The following is an 18,151-nucleotide window of genomic DNA, read 5'->3' as shown; positions in this document are numbered from 1 at the left end:
CACACACACACATATATATATATATATATATATATATATATATATATATATATATACAGGTATATATCTAGCTATATCTCTATATATAGATAGAAAGATATGTAATATATAGATATAGATATGGATATGGATATTTGCATAAATATACATTTTATATAGATGTATTCAAGATTATCTAAACTTCATAATATGGATAATCAAAATGTCAACAATCATAACTTCAAACTAAATATCAATAAAAAACTAAACCCATCCAAATCTAATGTTTGCAACCCCCTTACTATTTGTCTTTATATATATATATATACACACACATACATATATATATATATATATATATATATATATATATATATATATACACACACATATTGTGTGTGTGTGTGTGTGTGTGTGTGTGTGTGTGTGTGTGTGTGTGTATTCCAAGCCTGAGGTCACATTGTAGCAGAGAAAAGGCATATACCTTTACCTTTTATGATACAAATTTTATCGATACTTTGGGTTTTTAGATTTTTGTCAATATTTTATCTCTTGATATTATGATGTTTCCATCATTTTGATTAGACCCATGTAGACAGAGACATTAAACAGTCAATAGATGAATAAATAAATTAATGTATAACCAAAGAGTACATGTCCCATGTCATGTTTTATTGAGGCACAAGTGCAACTGAAGACAGGATTATGCACCAAAAGGAAAACACAACATGGAGAAAAACATTTTAATCTATTTTTTTTTTTCATAAGACTACTCCGTAAGAGGGATACAGTTTAATCTTTATATTGTTTCCCACTTAGCATATCACATCCAGTCCCAACTGGAGGGAAAACAGTTTTATGCATAGATATCAAAACGTGTTCTTTTTAGTCATAGTACCTACCATATTTGTGTTAATAAATGTAAACAGTGGGGGTTTCACCCACATCGGGTATGGAGGGAACTTGGCCCCTACTAAGTAACTATTGTATGTTGACAAGAAAATACACAAGTCAAGATGTCAGTCTCTTGTTTGTGGATACACTCGCAAGCTTGACAGCTTAAACTCAATTGGCTTGACCTTGATAAGTTAGCTGTTGCCATAATGTTACAAGTCAAAATGAGGCTATGAAAATGTATTTCTATATTAATCTTTATTGCAGTCTCCTTTTAAGACAACTACAAATGATAGGTCATGATAGGATACATGAAAAGTAAACCGCAGCAAATAAAGTAAACTAATTAATGTCAAAGTGTATTTGTAAGCAGTTTCAAGTAATGTATCTCGGCAGGTCCTTACTAAAATATTAACACATTTACTAATGTTCATTTTCATGAAAGCTGTACCAAATTACTGATTGTTTAAATTACTGATATGTTATTTTTAGTATGTTTTCGTTTACTTTCTTGTACTTCCACTGACAAGAACACACTTAGCCAGTCTCTTCCTGTCATACTTACTGTGTGAGGTTTACACATATTTGGAACCTTGCTAATACATTCAAGAATGCTGATTTCACTGTCTGCCATACCTCTGTAGAATTTAATTTATTCGACCCCCATTTGAAGTAAATTTCAGTATACCATCACAGGTCAATTTTATTCAGCAGTTTCATAATATTTGTGTTCTTCCTGCTTACATCTTGGGTCTTGCTTTTCTTTTTGATGGCATATTCTTTAACATTTGGATCCTGCAGCTTGAACGTTTAGATGCATGTAGATGGAAGACCTATCATATTGAGAAGTACCACTCTACTCCAAAATTAACGAAAACTGAAGGCTGTATGAATCTGAAATGTTAATAAACACTCCCTCCTTTCTGACATAACTGTAACTTAAATCATTTAGTGCTTAAGTGCTATGCTACTGTTCACTGAGCAGCACCCGAAGTTTCTGAAAACACTGCACATGGTTTTCTTCCATGGTGAGATAAAAGAACAAGAAATGCTTCTTTGATAGAGGAACCATATTTTGACTGACTTGAGTTATCCCCAGTAGAAATGAAGGTTTTTTTGACATAGTGTGACTGACACAGATATCCATTAAAAATGATTTATAATAAAATATATGTGTGTGTGTGTGTGTGTGTGTGTGTGTGTGTGTGTGTGTGTGTGTGTGTGTGTGTGTGTGTGTGTGGGTGTGTGTGTGTGTATATATGTCAAGGAGAAAAGATCTTAAGTCAAAAGATAGATGGACTGCATGAGAGATGACCTTGTATAGTCAGGTATAATTGTCAAATAAGGTAGGAGAGTGGCAGCAAATGATGCAGCTCCCAGACTCCATGTATAAGATTGTGAGATGGAGATTATGTTAATGATGATGATATGTTTTATAATGTAAAATGCAGAAGAATAGCTAAGTTGGGGAAAAGGGACAGATGACATGGGAGCAAGGTGTTAGGTGGCTGGATTGTGAGTGCTGAGAATGGATTTTTGTTTTGAGGGAGTGTCTCAGATGATGTGGCACTCCTCCTTCGGGGACTGCCACTTGGAGAAAGGAACATTTTTTTCATTCCACATGTCAAGACAACATGAAAGCATGGCACATATGATGTCGCTATCTGGCAAAGGAACTTTTCTAGATTGCTTTTTTTCTTTCTGCTGGTGAACTTAATTCCAGCTATAATCCTTTCATGGTCTTTGAATATCCTTACTTACTTGGTTCCAGGATAAACACCTTTAAGGAAGAACCCTGCACTATGCAATCTGACCATTATAGGCTAGGAATTAAAAGGTCCAGCCATCACTAGGCTACATGATCCCCACAATACAAAGCCATTTATTTGAGCTACAGCAGATGGGATGGATGATTGGGATAGCCCATTAGCAATCTGGTGGCTGTGACCCAGCTAATTAATTATCTTAAAGCTAAAAGGCTGCAGGGTTGGTGCTCACCAAAATAGCTTTGGGATGTATCCTTTTGTCTGATTCAGGAACATCTTTCACTTCAAAAGGTAACTTTCCAAGTGGTGGGAGTGTTCATAACTCACTCCTCTCTATTATTGCTTAGTAGCATTTCTTCAGTATGAGAAAAGTTGCAAGTATGACAGAATCTGAGGCATCTCTATGTACTTAGAATTATTCAAAAAGGTCAGGAGCAATGAGTATGAGCTTTGGGCATGACATGTTCTTTAGCTGAGTAAAGGCTTGTTCCATTGTATTTGTCCACTTTACTTTTAATCAAGTCATCCAAGGTGCATGCATTACTAGGAACATCAGGAACAAACTTCTGATAATAGCTAGCCAGGTCTAAAAAGTGTTCATTTGTACTTGAGTGATTGGTGTATACCAATTCTGACATGTTTTCATGTTTTCAGATTGTGACTTCTCAATCCCTTGGTCTACCACATAGCCCAAATAGTTGACGACCATTCCTTACTTGCAATTAGTTGGCTTAACATTCAATCCAACCAGATACAAATTGTTTCAAACAGCTTTGAGTTTTGGGAAAATGCCTTCACCAATCATCAGTAACAGCTTTGAGTTTTGGGAAAATGCCTCTACCAATCATCAGTGAATATTACAATATCATCAGCTAGGCTGCTGCTTATTTGGAATGTTGAAGCCTATCCACTTCTGGAATGTTACCAAGAGTCTATGGAATCCAAAAGGCAACACTATATAATAGAAAAGCCAGTCTGTTGTGAAAAATGCCGTTTTTATTATTTTTATTATTTTTTATTATATTTATTTTTTTTATTATTTTTATATTCCCTATTTTGACATGAGGACTTCCTGAAGTAGCCTTAACATCCCCTAAAAGCATACATAGTAAAGAAACTTCAGCAGATGTTTCTCTCCATAACTTTATAACATGTATATGATAAAATTGTGAGGTTATTGTTATACTTGCCTCAACCTTTAGTTCACATCACTGATCTCCTCTGTTGCTTTAAATGACCTTGCTACATTGAAAGAAACTTTTCTAGTGGGTACTAAAGCATGTTTCCTATCTCCTGGTTTAAACTCTCTCAGATAACAATTTCTGTTATATGTGGTCTGTTGTGTCTTTTCTTCCCTCTTCACACATCCTCTTAGTATACATCCACTCAGTTTCAATAGGCATTGCCATTTTTACCTAACTTGCAGGTTAAAATGCCCTATTAATCTTTTAAAGGGGCTGTTTTCCTTTTGAACCCATAGCTGGCCCACAAAAGCTTATTATGACCTTCATTATACTGAACCAATGAAATCTAACTAACTCTTTAGCTTTTGTTTTGTCAATTCCCAAATGACCACTCAAAATCTGACTTTGGGCTCATCTGGAATAAATAACTGGTTTACCGTCTGTACATTTCAACCTTCTTTTTAGTTATTCTACATAACAAGTAATTTCTTAGCTCCATTAATTCAGCCTATGACTTTTCAAGAATTTTCTGTTCTTTTAGTTATCCATCTTCACTTTGTGTGTCTTATGTAGTTCTGCTTAGGGTATTGTCCTCACAATGAGCTTTCTTAAAGTTGGCATGACTTATCTAGAGGTATATTTTGATGGGAAGTAGAAGATGTGGTCTCTTTTGCAAATATTGGTACAGACCTTTCCTATTCATCTAGTTGCTAACTGAAAAGCAGCAGCTGAATATAATTTCCTTCCTCAGGGGTGGTATGCTTGCTTGATCTTTAGAGTCATGTTTCTGGTTTTGGTTGTCTGTCTGCCATGGTTAGATGGAACGAAGCATAAGACTTTGTTCATGTTCCTTTTTTTCACTTTCTTCAGTACAAGACTCATCTGTCCTTTCCTTGGTTTCTGTTCATTTTTTCTGTTAGGTAACCTGAGAATTCCCTCTCAGTCAGTCTTCATGCTTGCATTTTTATCACTCTCACTGCAAGAATCCTTTGATATGTTCACGCCACTGTTGTCACCTCTACTGACATCTTTAATATTTTATTAGGACAAGACTCAGTAGTGGATTTAGCAAAACCTTCCACCCAGAGTTGAATATTGACGTCTTTTGTGTTTTCCACTTCTGCAACACTTATCTAATCTGTTCCTGTGCATAGCATCACCAGTTCTTTAAACTGTGGAAATTTTGGCAATGGTTACACAATAAGATAAATTAGGAAAACACACCTGGAATATTAAATCATTTATTTTGGACTGAAGACTTATTTTTTGATAAAAACTGAATCTTTTTTCTGAACACCATTTATTTATTTATTTTTATCATTACTATAGGATGTACCACTTTACCTTAAAAAAGTCTGAATCTCTACTAATGTTGCAGTGTATTCCATTTTGTCTGTGTGAAGACACAGTCAGTTCAGTCCTGCTTTCTACGTGTTTATGTTTGTAAGTATGTTGAGTTTTGGTAAGTGTAATCAAGCTTTTTGAGTATAATAATGATTTCAGTTAGTTTGTGTGTACTGTAATAGTTCATTACATAAACTCAGAAGTAGCACAGTAACCAATAGCATATTCACCACTTAAAAAGTTTTCTATTTAGCATTGTAACAATCCATTGGTACATCATCAGGCAATACATATTGTTGACTGGAATTAAGAATTTTTATAGGTAAAGTATTATTGTCATTAATTGAAAAACATGTGACCAAATGACAATTTCCTAGAGCATTTAAAACCAGTTGGATCAGATAGTGTCAACATTTCTTTGTTATATGCAAAAATGCATTCTTAAGGTCTGGGTTCCCTATTACATGTTCGAAGATGTAAATCTTCAAATGCATCTTTCTCGAACTTAGATGAGCAAAACTTTAAAATGGCAAAGGGGCATATAAGCAATTTCTTTCCCTGGGAAAGAAATAGCTTGACTACCTCCAATACCCTGCAATTTTCCCCACTGTAGTGCAATCTATGAGTTGGTATATTTAGTTAGGGGGTAGGGGGCACAGCTCCCCACATTGAGGGGTGTGGTGGGCAAATCCCCCCACTTTGCTTAGTTTGTAGTGATGAGTTTTTGTTATTGGGCTAAGCGATTTCTTTCCCAGGGGAAAGAAATTGCTTATATGCCTCTTCGTTGTTTTGCATTTTTGCTCTTGTGAGTTTGGTAAAGACGCATTCGAACTTTTGCTTCTTTGACAATGTAATAGGAACCCAAGATCTGTTGTTTGCAATCTGTGATGAAAGTCTGACTTAGAATCTATAACTTGACTTAGTAATAAGCATTATAATGAAGAAACTAGTCATTCAGAAGACTGAGGGCCACTTTCTTGCATTACTAGAAAGTGCCTTCTTTCATCTGTCACAAGATTTTCCAAACTCTTACATTAATTATATGAAGCTCTAGAAACAGTTTCAAACTTTGTAGTGAGTTTTTCAAGTGAACTTCTACTGTTATGTTCATGCAAATGTCCACTTATGATATTTACAGTGGTATGATTTACATAAATCAATAATCCTTGCAAAAATATCTTTATTTTCAAGCAATTATGCTCATCTGGGTCTTCTATATTCAAGTAAGCTTTCATAACCTCTACAGTTAGGTAGATTGAAAAAAAATGTTATCCAACCTGTTCATTGCCATCTTTCCTTAGTGTTTAACTTTCAGAAACAACTAAATATACCTCCACATCTTCCTCAGGTCATGCTTTAGTTTTGTAGTAAATGTCTGAACTTTCCAAACTGTGGATGTCTGGGTCATCAAGGTGGAAATGTACTGCTGGAGAATTAGCTGGTGTTAAGGTGTGGCAGGATGACCAGATGTTGTTCAGGTCTCTTTTGAATACTGGCCAGTGAATAGTCATGGACTGCACACCTCTAATAATGTGTGATCATTGGCTGTTTAACTAATTTTTTAGCTGCCATACATTTTTTTGAATGGCAACATTAGATTTTATTACTCACACGTAAGTCAAATAATGTTGCAGGAGACTCAATCTATTCCCAATACATCGCTTAGCTCTGGAATAGTATCCCCACACAAATAAAAACTCTCTGACAAACTCAGTAGTTTTAAACTACTGTTTAAGCACCATTTTAACCAGTCCTGGACTTGCACATGCTCATCAACTGGTTAAGACTTTTTGCTCATCATACGATACTCTCCAAATACTCTCCTTAAACAGAATGCTTTCAACCTCTCACTGAAATGACAAAACAATGTTTATACATAGCTGATGTCTGTACAATCCATTAAGCTGTATGTTGGCTTTCTGTTTAGTAACCTCTACCTCTTTAAAATCATAGAATGTATAACTGTAACTACTGTATGTGTATAAATGTAAATAGAAATGTAACTACTCTAACTTTAACTGGAACTTAGAATAATGAAATTTAAGCAAATGGAGCTTTCTCCCAGGTCTCCACTAAATATATATATTACCCAGACAGCCTTTCCCAGTAAACAAAAGACAAATAAATAATAAATGAATATTAATGCCTCAAACATTTTGTAGCAGTACTCAATATCCTCAGTCCATATGCATAAAAACAGATTACACACACAGAACTAGCTAGACTCATAGTAACTCAGGGAAATAAAGCAAAAGGAATAGAAACACAACCAAAAAAGAAGAAATTGACACGTTTTGGAGAAATATTATGATGGCACTGTTGAACATGATGAAGATACAGAACTGATAGAAGAACTTAAAAACAATAGTAAGGAATTCTAATGCAGAGGACATGAAATGGGATGAAGTAATAACCACTGAAACTGTCAAAATTAAAAAAAAAAAAAAACAAACAAACAAAAAAAAAAATTCCTGAATTGAAAACCCCAGACACAGATGAAGTACTTAACTTCTAGCTAAATGTATTAATCTCTTTACACAGTGATTTAGCCCTGAGTAGGAATTATTTATATGCACATTTTGAACAGACACCAACCTGGTTAACAACAGACAAAATTATACTTTTCACTTTCTCAGTATTCTTGACTCACTTGCCCCACTTCGCAAAGTCCATATTAAATCTAATATAACTCCATGGCTATCAAATTCCACCTGCATCCTAATGAAAAATAGACACAGAGCATGGGCACATGAACCAAAACAAAGCTCCCTGCAGACTTGCTAAAATACAAACAGCATAGAAATCAGACCAAAAGCGTATTGATAAAGATAAAAGCTATATAGATACTATAAGCCACCTCAGCCTTGAAATCTAACCTCCAAAAATTTTGAAATACCTTAAACTAAATACTACATCCTGGTGGTCCCTGCTCCCCCAATCTTTGTCCTGATAACACTCCCAAAGATACCGCCTCCACCTTCAACACATATTTAATTGATTCTATATACAAACTATTTAACCCCATTACCAATTCATCTACTGTTAATAATATTTCTAACCACTCTCTTTCAAATCCCACTATACTCTCATCAAATTCGTTGTCCTTCAAACCTGTACCCACTAGCTACATCAAATTCCTACTTTCTAAACTCAAACCTTGCTCAGCTTCTACCGACAACATTCTTTTCCTTTTCCTTCAGTTAGCTGCTGACTCTCTTGCTCTCCCTGTATCTATCTTAATCAACCAGTCCAAAGTCTTTTCCATAAGGAAACAATTCTTCACTCTACCAATACATAAAGGAGGTAACTCGTCAGCCATCACTAATTTTAGACCAATTGCCATCCTCTCTCCTTTCTCTAAAGTTCTAGACAAATTCATATATAAACAAGTTATGCACTACCTACTCTCTGAAAATCTGCTTACACCTACTCAACATGGCTTTGGGTTTATATCATAACATCGAAGTTCGCTAACATTGAATGCTATTATATCAAACCCTAAACACTGAAGTGTGAAAACATCGAACACTCAGAAAAGCAAATTTTTTCCTAGGGAAAAAAACTCGCTATTCCGATAAACATACACACAGCACATCCACACACAAAAAACAGCCATCCACACACACACACTTAAAATCCTACACCTAAACTGAACTTTACATACAGTACTAGCTATCCACTTACCTTAACCCAACCCTAACCCTAAGGTCCATCACTATTGCACACTCACCTCACCCGCACCCTAACCCTAACTCACCTAACCCACCCCCTAACCCTAACCTACACACAATCGCACACTTACCTGAACCCGCGCCCTAAGACTAACATCCACACAACTGCACACTTACCTCACCCACTCCCTAACCCTAACTCACCTAACCCACCCCCTAACCCTAACCTACACACAATCGCACAATTACCTGAACCCCACCCATAACGCAACAACATATTGAATGCTGAAAACAGTGAAGCCACAGCAATGGCCTACCAAATTCTTTCCCTGGGAAAGAATTCGATGTCCTGCACCTTCGCTGTTTTCATTACGGGTTCGATATTATAACATTCGATGTTAGAGAACTTCGATGTTATAATATAGACCCCATGGCTTTAGACCAAAGCATAGTACTACTACTGCGCTACTATAATTCCTTAATACTATAGCCCTTGCCAGAGATAACAACAAACTTGTCTCCTGCCTATTCTTAGAACTCTCTAAAGCTTTTGACACCATATCTCACCTTCTGCACAAACTAACCAACCTTAATTTCTCCCCTGCTACTGTTGCATGGTTTTCCAGCTACCTCACTGACAGATCTCAAGCAGTGAAGTGGCAATCTGCATTCTCCCCTCCTCTCGCAGTTAAACTGGGTGTCCCTCAAGGTTCCATCCGTGGTCCACTACTTTTCCATATCTTCACTAATCTTTTTTATTCTTCCTGTCCTCAGTCACCTGTCCTCAGTCGTCACTGGTCCAATAAGCTGATGACTCTACTGTCATCACTATTGCTGACTCTCTTTCTCCAAGCTCATGTCTACAACACAGACTCCCTTTAACTCAGTAGAAAACTGGTTCTCTGATAACCAGCTTATCCTTAACCTCAAAAAACTAAGCTACTGCTTTTTTTTCCCTAAAAACTACAACCACATTAAATCCACTTTCGCAATCCTGTCCGTCAATAACACACATTGAAGTGGAATCTAGCACTAAATGCCTTGGTGACCAACTTAAATTGAATCTACACATTAACAACTGTATCAAAAAAACTCATCAGAAACTAGGGCTCCTTTACTGCAGCAAAAGGTTTCTCACCAGTGAAGCTAAAGCAGCTCTCTCTTATGCCTACCTCCTACCCAGTCTATTTTATGGCTCTCAAAGTCTTATTTGCCTCAACTCCACACTCTTTGCCAAATCTGAATCTACCTATAACAAGATAGCCAAATTTGCAGCACATCAAATGTACAAGTTACATCACTGTCTCTCACTCAAGCACCTTAACTGGCTTGAACTACCTCGCCAGCTTCTTCTCCCTCAACTCCAGATCATCCACTCCATCCTTTATCAGCCTTTTTACCATCCTACCCTATCTGTTGTCTCCCACTATTCACCTGCTAGATCCCTCCGGAGCTCTAACCTTGATCTGCTACAAATCCACAAACCTAAAACTAAGAAAGGACGTATTCTCTATAGCTATAATCCTTCCAAGGCATGGAACAAATTTCCACTAGAGATCAGGTCACTCAAGCAACTTAGTCAATTCAAGCTGGCCACTAATGAATACCTGTTAAGCCAATGGACCTGCCTCTGTACCCACCCCCCTTAAACAGCTTATCAGCCCTAAGCTGCACACCTCTATCTGCTCCCAACCTATGTAACTTTCTGTAACTCTGCAGACCTTGTCTCACACTAACTTCTCTATCCTAACCACATTACATAATTCGTATCTGCATAATGTAAGATTTTATGTCTGGCGACAAAACTATTGTTAGTCCTTCTGAATGATGTAGGATTCTAAATCTGACAAACATAATGATTAGTTTACTTTAGTAAATCTTTGTTTTTTATATATATGTTGCTTTGAATATTTTCTGTAAACCAGTTGTTGATTTTTTACTTATTTTTGTAAATTATAATCTGTAGAACATGTGGAGCTTTTCTCCCCAGGCTTCTGCTGAAAAAGGGCTACTTAGCTTAGTCGGACAAACCCGGTCAAGAAATGCAAAATAAATAAATAAATAAGAGTGAAGCTGAAAACCATCCTAAACACTATAGACTAATAACTTGCCTCCTGGCAATATACAAATTATATACTGAATTAATGCACATAGACATTATAGTTATTTGGAAGGAAAATCAGTCATGACAACAGAATGACAGGTATGAAAAGAAAGTCGTATGGAACAGAGGATCATGTCTTGCTAAATAAAGCCATAATGCAGAACTTTAGAAGCAGGAAGAATTAAGTATGGCAGGGATATATTACAAACAAGCATTTGACAACATCCTGCATTCATGGAAAAAGGAATTCAAACAGATGAATTAGATTAATTGATAAAATACATTACAGTGACCTCGAAACAGTGGCAAACCACTTTACAGTTGAGCCATGACAAAAGGTAAATTATTATCTTAGGGATAAAAATTCAAAGGGGGATATGACAGGGTGATTCTCTGGCAGTGCTGTTATTTTATCTTGCCCTTAACTCACTAAGTTGTTTACTTAACAGATTAAGCTATGGATGCAGTATGGCTCTCAAAAAACAAACTTATTTAAAGACACCTCATTTACATTTTCTGTTTCTGGATGACTTAAACATGTATGGAGGAGTAAAAAGTACAACTACAAATTGTTACAACTTTCTCAGATTATATAAGAATGTTATTTGGTCTTAAGAAATGTACAAAAGCAATGCTTAAAACAGGAAAGCTTCTGCACCTAGAAAAAATCAGTCTGGAACAGGAATGTAATATAAAGAAACATGAGCAGGAGGGAGTATATAAATATTTGCAAAGAGATGAAGGACTGGCAATAAAACATGAACAAATGAGAAAAATGCAGCAAAGACTTCAGAATTCTAAAACTAATAACTGAAAACTGCCTTGACCTCTAGGCATAAAGTGCAAGCTATAAATAACTTTGCCCTTCTTGTTCTAACTTACAGTTTTGGGGTGATGGACTGGGCCCAAAAATTATTCGATCTATTAGGTGGGAAAACAAGATATGCTTATGAAATGATATAGAAAAACCAGTGTACACCAACATTGCATATTCCTTGCGCTGAAGGAGGTAAAAGCCTCCTTGAAATCGATTACATATATTGATCTGCAATCAATGGGCATCATACACATCTACTGACCCCACTAAATCGAAGCATAGCGAAAGTTGTAAAGCATAAGGAGAAGAAGCCTAACATGTCATTTTTGCTTAGTTTAGCAGAATCATTTCATTGTGAGGCAAGAATGGAAATCAAACCAGAAGTAGATAAACATCAGACGGCAAATTAATGTGCTTAAAAGTTAAGGAGAAGGATCTGATGAGAAGAAAGAAAATACAGAAAGTTGATAAATTTAGTGACAAGTACAGAGATATCCTGGAACAACCTCATGTTGACTTAGATTTGACACAGAAATGGTTAAGGACAGGTGCATTGAAATTGAGAGATGAAAGGTTAATAATAGCAGCCCAGGTTAGAAGACTGTGTCCATGTTTGTTTACAAAGTCCATTGGACATGTAGGACAGACAGAAAACTGCAAGTTCTTTAAAAAAAAGTAGTTGCACATCTTGTAGCTGGGTGTGATGCACTCATAGTAAAACTCCTATTTACTGGTCACTGAGAAGAACTGAAGACATTAACCACAACACAGTACAGAGAATAATAAAGTTTATATCACATGAGATCAGTTATTACCAAGAGTATAGAAATAGATGCAAGAAAACCAGATCTAGTAGTCCATGATGGAAACACAAAAGTAGCATTGATCATTGAAATTGCCACACCTGGTAATTACAGTCTCTTCTGCAGAGAGGCACAAAGTAATAAAATATCAAGATTTTCAGGCAGTAATGAGAACAACATGAAGAAAGATACTCAGTCAAAGTAGTAGTAGGGGCAATAGCCTAATAAAAAAAACATTACAGCCATACTAGATATGCTACTAATACATGTCTGGGTGCAGTACAAGTGTTATGAAGAGTACTATTGGCTAATATCAAAGACTGAAACAATATATTAGTTTCATGAACTCTAATAATACTTTGAGTTAGGAATGGGATCCATTCAAAATGCAAAAGATTTTGATAAATTGAACCAGAAAGTAACCAGAGAGTAACTAGTAAGATTCTTAACATGGCATTGGTTTATTTTCTAATTTTAACTCTTCAGACTGCTCCTATTTGGGAAGCAAGCAGATTTTGTAAAAATCCACAGTGTAAAAAAAAACAGGAATTTTACCCAGATTCTTCACCAATGTTTTATGTAAGGTGGCTTGTGACAAACAAATAAGCTAATGTAGTCAGCCTTCAGATTTATAAGTAATGAATAATGACGTTCGGAAAGAAATAATTTTTGTTAAGTAAATCAGTGTTTAGTCAGTATAAAAATGCTCCAATTGTAGATGGCTTTTACAGCAATGTTGACATTTAAATGCAGTGTTTCATTCTAAACAGGACTCCGGTAAAGTGGGTGGCAAAAATAAGTAAATATATTAAAAAAGTACTTACAGAGAAATCTCTGTACAGATCAGTTGCTATCTTCCTAATTCTAGCAAGAAGGAAAACAAGACAGCTTCAAATTCATCTGCTTCTACATGGCTTCTTCTTTCAAGGGTCAGATTCCTTTGCTCATATATTGATACCTACCTGATTGTGTTTTTTTCTTCCTTTTTCCTTCTAGTCTGCTTAACTCCAACTAGGATCTTACTCAGACACTCCTTAAACCCAGTGATGCAAATCTGTTTGCACAATGGCACTGCATTTTAAATATCCCTATGTGTAGTTGTCCTCAATTGCCTCAAAAATCTGAGCAGCAGTAAGCTATCTGACTCATCTAAGCTGCCACATATAGACAGATCAGCCACCATTATGTTGCAACAAATACCCTTCAAATGTTTGCATGGACAAGGAAAAACAGAGGCATCAAAATAACAACCCATAATAGTAAAAGCCACCATCTCTCAGACCTATAAAAAAGCAAACACGGTAGACCCCTACACATTCTAAAGTAGAACAAATGTAATGAAGAAAAGGGAAAGACAGCCAGAACTGAAAAAGGTCCTATTCTCTCTCCCTCTCTGTAATACCGTCCTCAACAAAAAAAGCAGAAATCAATATGCAACTGTAGTCCAAACCAGATACAAAGCAATACACTTTGAATTCCTCAAATCTAAACTCTTCTGATCAGTCTCAGAACTAATAGTACATGCATATCAAATGCAGCTTATGAATAATAATACTGACAGGAGAAATCGTTACTGCAATTATGATGTGATTCCTGTACCCCCACAAAATAGGACTCATATAAATTGAGTATGACAGTGTTACTTAAGCCTTACATTATACACTCATTTTTGTCTCAGAAATGTGAAGAAGAAATAGTTAAGGTTGTGTGCCCTGGCAAGAAGACCTGTTAATTTATATTTCACCTTTGTAAAATATATCCAACAATTTAAATAAGCCTGAAAAAAAACAACTCTATACTTCAACAACATAATAAAACACAAATAAACACATTCCCAATCATAGTTTGAATAACAATGTACCCCTCCCCTATTTCTGACCACCCATTACACTACCGTCTAGGTTTATCACTAGAGACATCTTATTAAAAAGAGGAGCTTGGAGAATAGTCTTTAAATACTATACCATCCAAGACTGCAAGGTCTCCCCTCAGCTAACACATATATCCTCTACTACTCACTTCCTAATCTGATACCACCACCACTCTCATCCCTTCCTCTACCCATTATCTCCATGATCCATGTACAATATCCATTATTATGGCAGCCTTCAAAGGAACCCATTCCACTTGATCCCCTCATAATTCACTTTACCAGATTTTTGCATATATTTCCGCTAAGACATTCTAGCTCATTTGTTTTCAGCTCTGTCTATTCAGTATTCCCTACCCTCACCTGTTCCAGTCATTATTTCATGTTTCACGACAAACCCTTCACATCCACACCAAAAACAGATATAATATCAAACTCTCCTCTACCTTCTCAACTTAAAAAAAAAAACACTAAACTGCAGCCTGCTTCTACAAGGAAAAAAAGCACTATGTATATAGTTGATTTGCATAAAGTTCTCCACATTTCCGGCACCTTTCTCAGACATCTCAGAAGACAAACTGGTAACACTCAAGATCACAAGGACTAATAAAATGCCACTTGATATACTTAGAATGACATAGAGACACAGAGACTTCTTCCATTAAAAAGTCTGTTTATTACATTTACAAAAGTTAAGCATGTATGTTCCAAATTAGTGGAACTTTTTCAGAAATGACAGACATACACATACTTTACATTTAAATACTAAGAAATTAAAATGATGCATTGCTTACTGGCTAATAAACAATCCAGTTCAATTACAACCATTAAAAACAATTAGAAAGGAAATTGCAAACTTTTAAACATTCAAGTATTTCAGCTTGAGAACTGAATTAATGGATAATGAGTCTTTCAACCCAGGTACACTTGTAACTTCAAGCTTTAATTGTCATTCCAATTCTCTTTTATTTAAATGTTCACCTTTTACACCTCTTATGTCTTCAGATACTTGATCTATAGCCATAAACTTAAATTTATCCTCAGCAAACATTTGAATGTACCTATATAAAGCATTAGTATTTTTCTTATTTTCTATATCTGAAAGATGTTTGTAGAGTCTTGTTTTTAATTTTCTGCTACTTTTCCCTACATAAACTGCAAGACACTGATCACATAAAGCTAAATATATAACTTGTGCTGATTGACAAGTAAAACAATTCTTTATTTTATAGATTTTACATCTAACTTCAAATCCGGTTGTTTTTTTACGTAGGGATACCTAGCTACCTTGAGAACTGGTTTCTCTTTATATTGTTAAAAATGTGTGGAGAATGCATACCTTGTTTATGGAGATAGGTAGTTTTCCTTGACAGTTTTTTTTGTAATTGTGGTTTCTATTTTATATCTAAGAAGTGTATCTGAGAAAAGTGAATAGTATGTTTAAACTTCAGAAAATTGGTTATTGAATGTAAGTATGACAGCGATTCATTAAATAACATTAAAGAGCATTGTGGTGATCTAATTGACAAGTAAAATAATTATGTAGTACACAGAAGTTTTTAATGGAAGGAGTTTCCATGTCTTCGAGTCATTCTAAGTATATCAGTAGCATTTTATTACCTTTCTCAGTCAACTAACTGTCTTTCCTTATACTCAGTGGTGTTTTGTCCCAACTCTGCATTGGGCTCCATATACACCATTACCAGCCTTCCTAAATGACACTATCTTCCTGAACATTTACCCCACCCCAGCCTTTCCTCAGTAATTTTGTGAACCACCTGATCCTGCAATTTTTGCAGCCACCTATCTTGCACTGATTCCTATCAGAAAGGTTCCCCCATCATCCTCTCATGTCATCCTTTCCTCATTGTCACCACAACTTCATTGCAGCATGGACAGACAATGCCTATTATGTCACTGTAACGTTTGTCATGTTCACCACAATCATTTTAATCCACTAAAACCTTATTCCTCATTCAGAGAAAAAGGAAATGTGAATCTCTCCCCACATCACCTGCATACATACATATATATATATATATATATATATATAGATAGATAGATATATGCATATATGTGTGTGTGTGTGGGGGGATCATATGTCATATTTCCTAAATAAAATCCCTGCCCCTTTTCCTTCACCCATTTGCACAGCTTCAGCTAAAAATTAATAATCTTTTCAATTCAGCTTCTCATTTCCTTCAATTTCAGCTTTATCCCCTGTATTTTACTACATTCGCCTTTTGTCTAATCAAATTTATAAACACCATCTTCTTTGTAATAGGCTTGTTAATCCATACACTTTTCAAGTCCCCATCTACATCACACACACCCTTGTCTCCATTTTAACAACTTTGTGCTGCCCTCCAGAGCAAATCCCAAAGTGCCCTTTGTTCAAACAATGCAGTACACCGACTATTTCCCCATCAATGTATAGAGCCATCATGATCACCCATGCCCCCTGAAATGGCTAGTCAAAACTAGGTCTTCTCCTTGTCTGGCCTGCCCACCCCTCCCATCTACCAATATTATGTATCTAACTTCTGTTCCATCTTACCCTACCTCAGTTCTAAATTTCACTCCATCCTAACCCCATCTATTATCTCTCTTTGTTCTTTCAAGTACCCAACTGCATTGTCCATGTTGGACCCCAGCAGCATCCTGTATTCTCACCTGCCTATCATCAGTGGTCTCCCTTGTGGGGGTTATGTAACCCTTTGATGGCCACCCCTCCTCCCCTACCCTCTTTTACCCTAACAGTGCTCCTACTACCAACACTCACAATGTAAAACATAACCCATCCTGAATGTATCTGTCAATCCCCATTAATAATCTCAACTTTTAACAGTGCAAAGAATCATACTAATCAATATCATTGCATTTCTGTGGATAATGTAACATAACTGTATATAAGTCTAAAACATAAATCCCGAACCAACCCATGAAAAAATCTTGAAGGACAGCTTCAGTTTAACAGAAAAATATTATAATAATCTATCAATCAATATATCTGTCTATTTTCTGTTTTTCTTTGGCTATTCACATTACTCCATCTGCTCTTTCAATTGGGGAAGACCTTTTTATATATCCATTTATATCACTGACAAATGGGGCAGTGATTAGAGTTTAGAGCTGTTATGCAATCATCTATAGTTGAGTCAGATTTTTTTTTATTTGTCCACAGAATTCCTTCTTTCTTGGCTTACCCAGACAATGAAAGCCTAATACTATATATATCATTTACTTGTTTCAATGCCTGCTGTTATTAGACCATGTATAATAAAGATATGCTTACTTACTTTTTTATTTATTTTAAAAATAAATAAATACAAATAGACTTTAATTTCAGTTAGTACTGTTAATGTTATACAAAGTCCAGTGTGAGATGTGTGCTTCTACACACCAACTGTACACAACACCTTGGCTGGGCAGAGGTAACCAAGTTTCTATTCTCAGAACACATCTGAAAATTACTGCCTAAGAGGCATTATTGCAGTGAGACCTGTCCCAGAACATTCACCCTGGGCTGGGGAGCCTGCACTAACTGTTCACCTGCATTATTCTCCAAATGAATCTTCCATTGCTTAGGCAGTAACAATATCACTATAGCCACTTTTACAAACTGCATCCTTTGCAGGGGATTTGTTATGCATACCTCTCAGCTATCATCTGGTTTCACAGAATGTTCCTGATTTTGCTTCCTAATTTCGGTCTATCCT

General features: G+C 35.9%; 1 protein-coding gene across 1 annotated transcript in view; it reads right to left on the bottom strand.

Moving 5' to 3' along the window:
* LOC122800743 (maltase-glucoamylase, intestinal-like) overlaps positions 1–18,151 on the bottom strand; it is a 1,506,799-nt gene that overhangs the window by 750,759 nt on the left and 737,889 nt on the right. The gene's annotated exons all lie outside the window — the stretch shown is intronic.

Source organism: Protopterus annectens, chromosome 4.part1 (assembly GCF_019279795.1).
Source record: "Protopterus annectens isolate FY-2018-M chromosome 4.part1, PAN1.0, whole genome shotgun sequence".
Lineage (NCBI taxonomy): Eukaryota > Metazoa > Chordata > Ceratodontiformes > Protopteridae > Protopterus > Protopterus annectens.
Note: the sequence above shows the minus strand (reverse complement) of the source record. Positions and strands in the feature narration are given on the sequence as shown.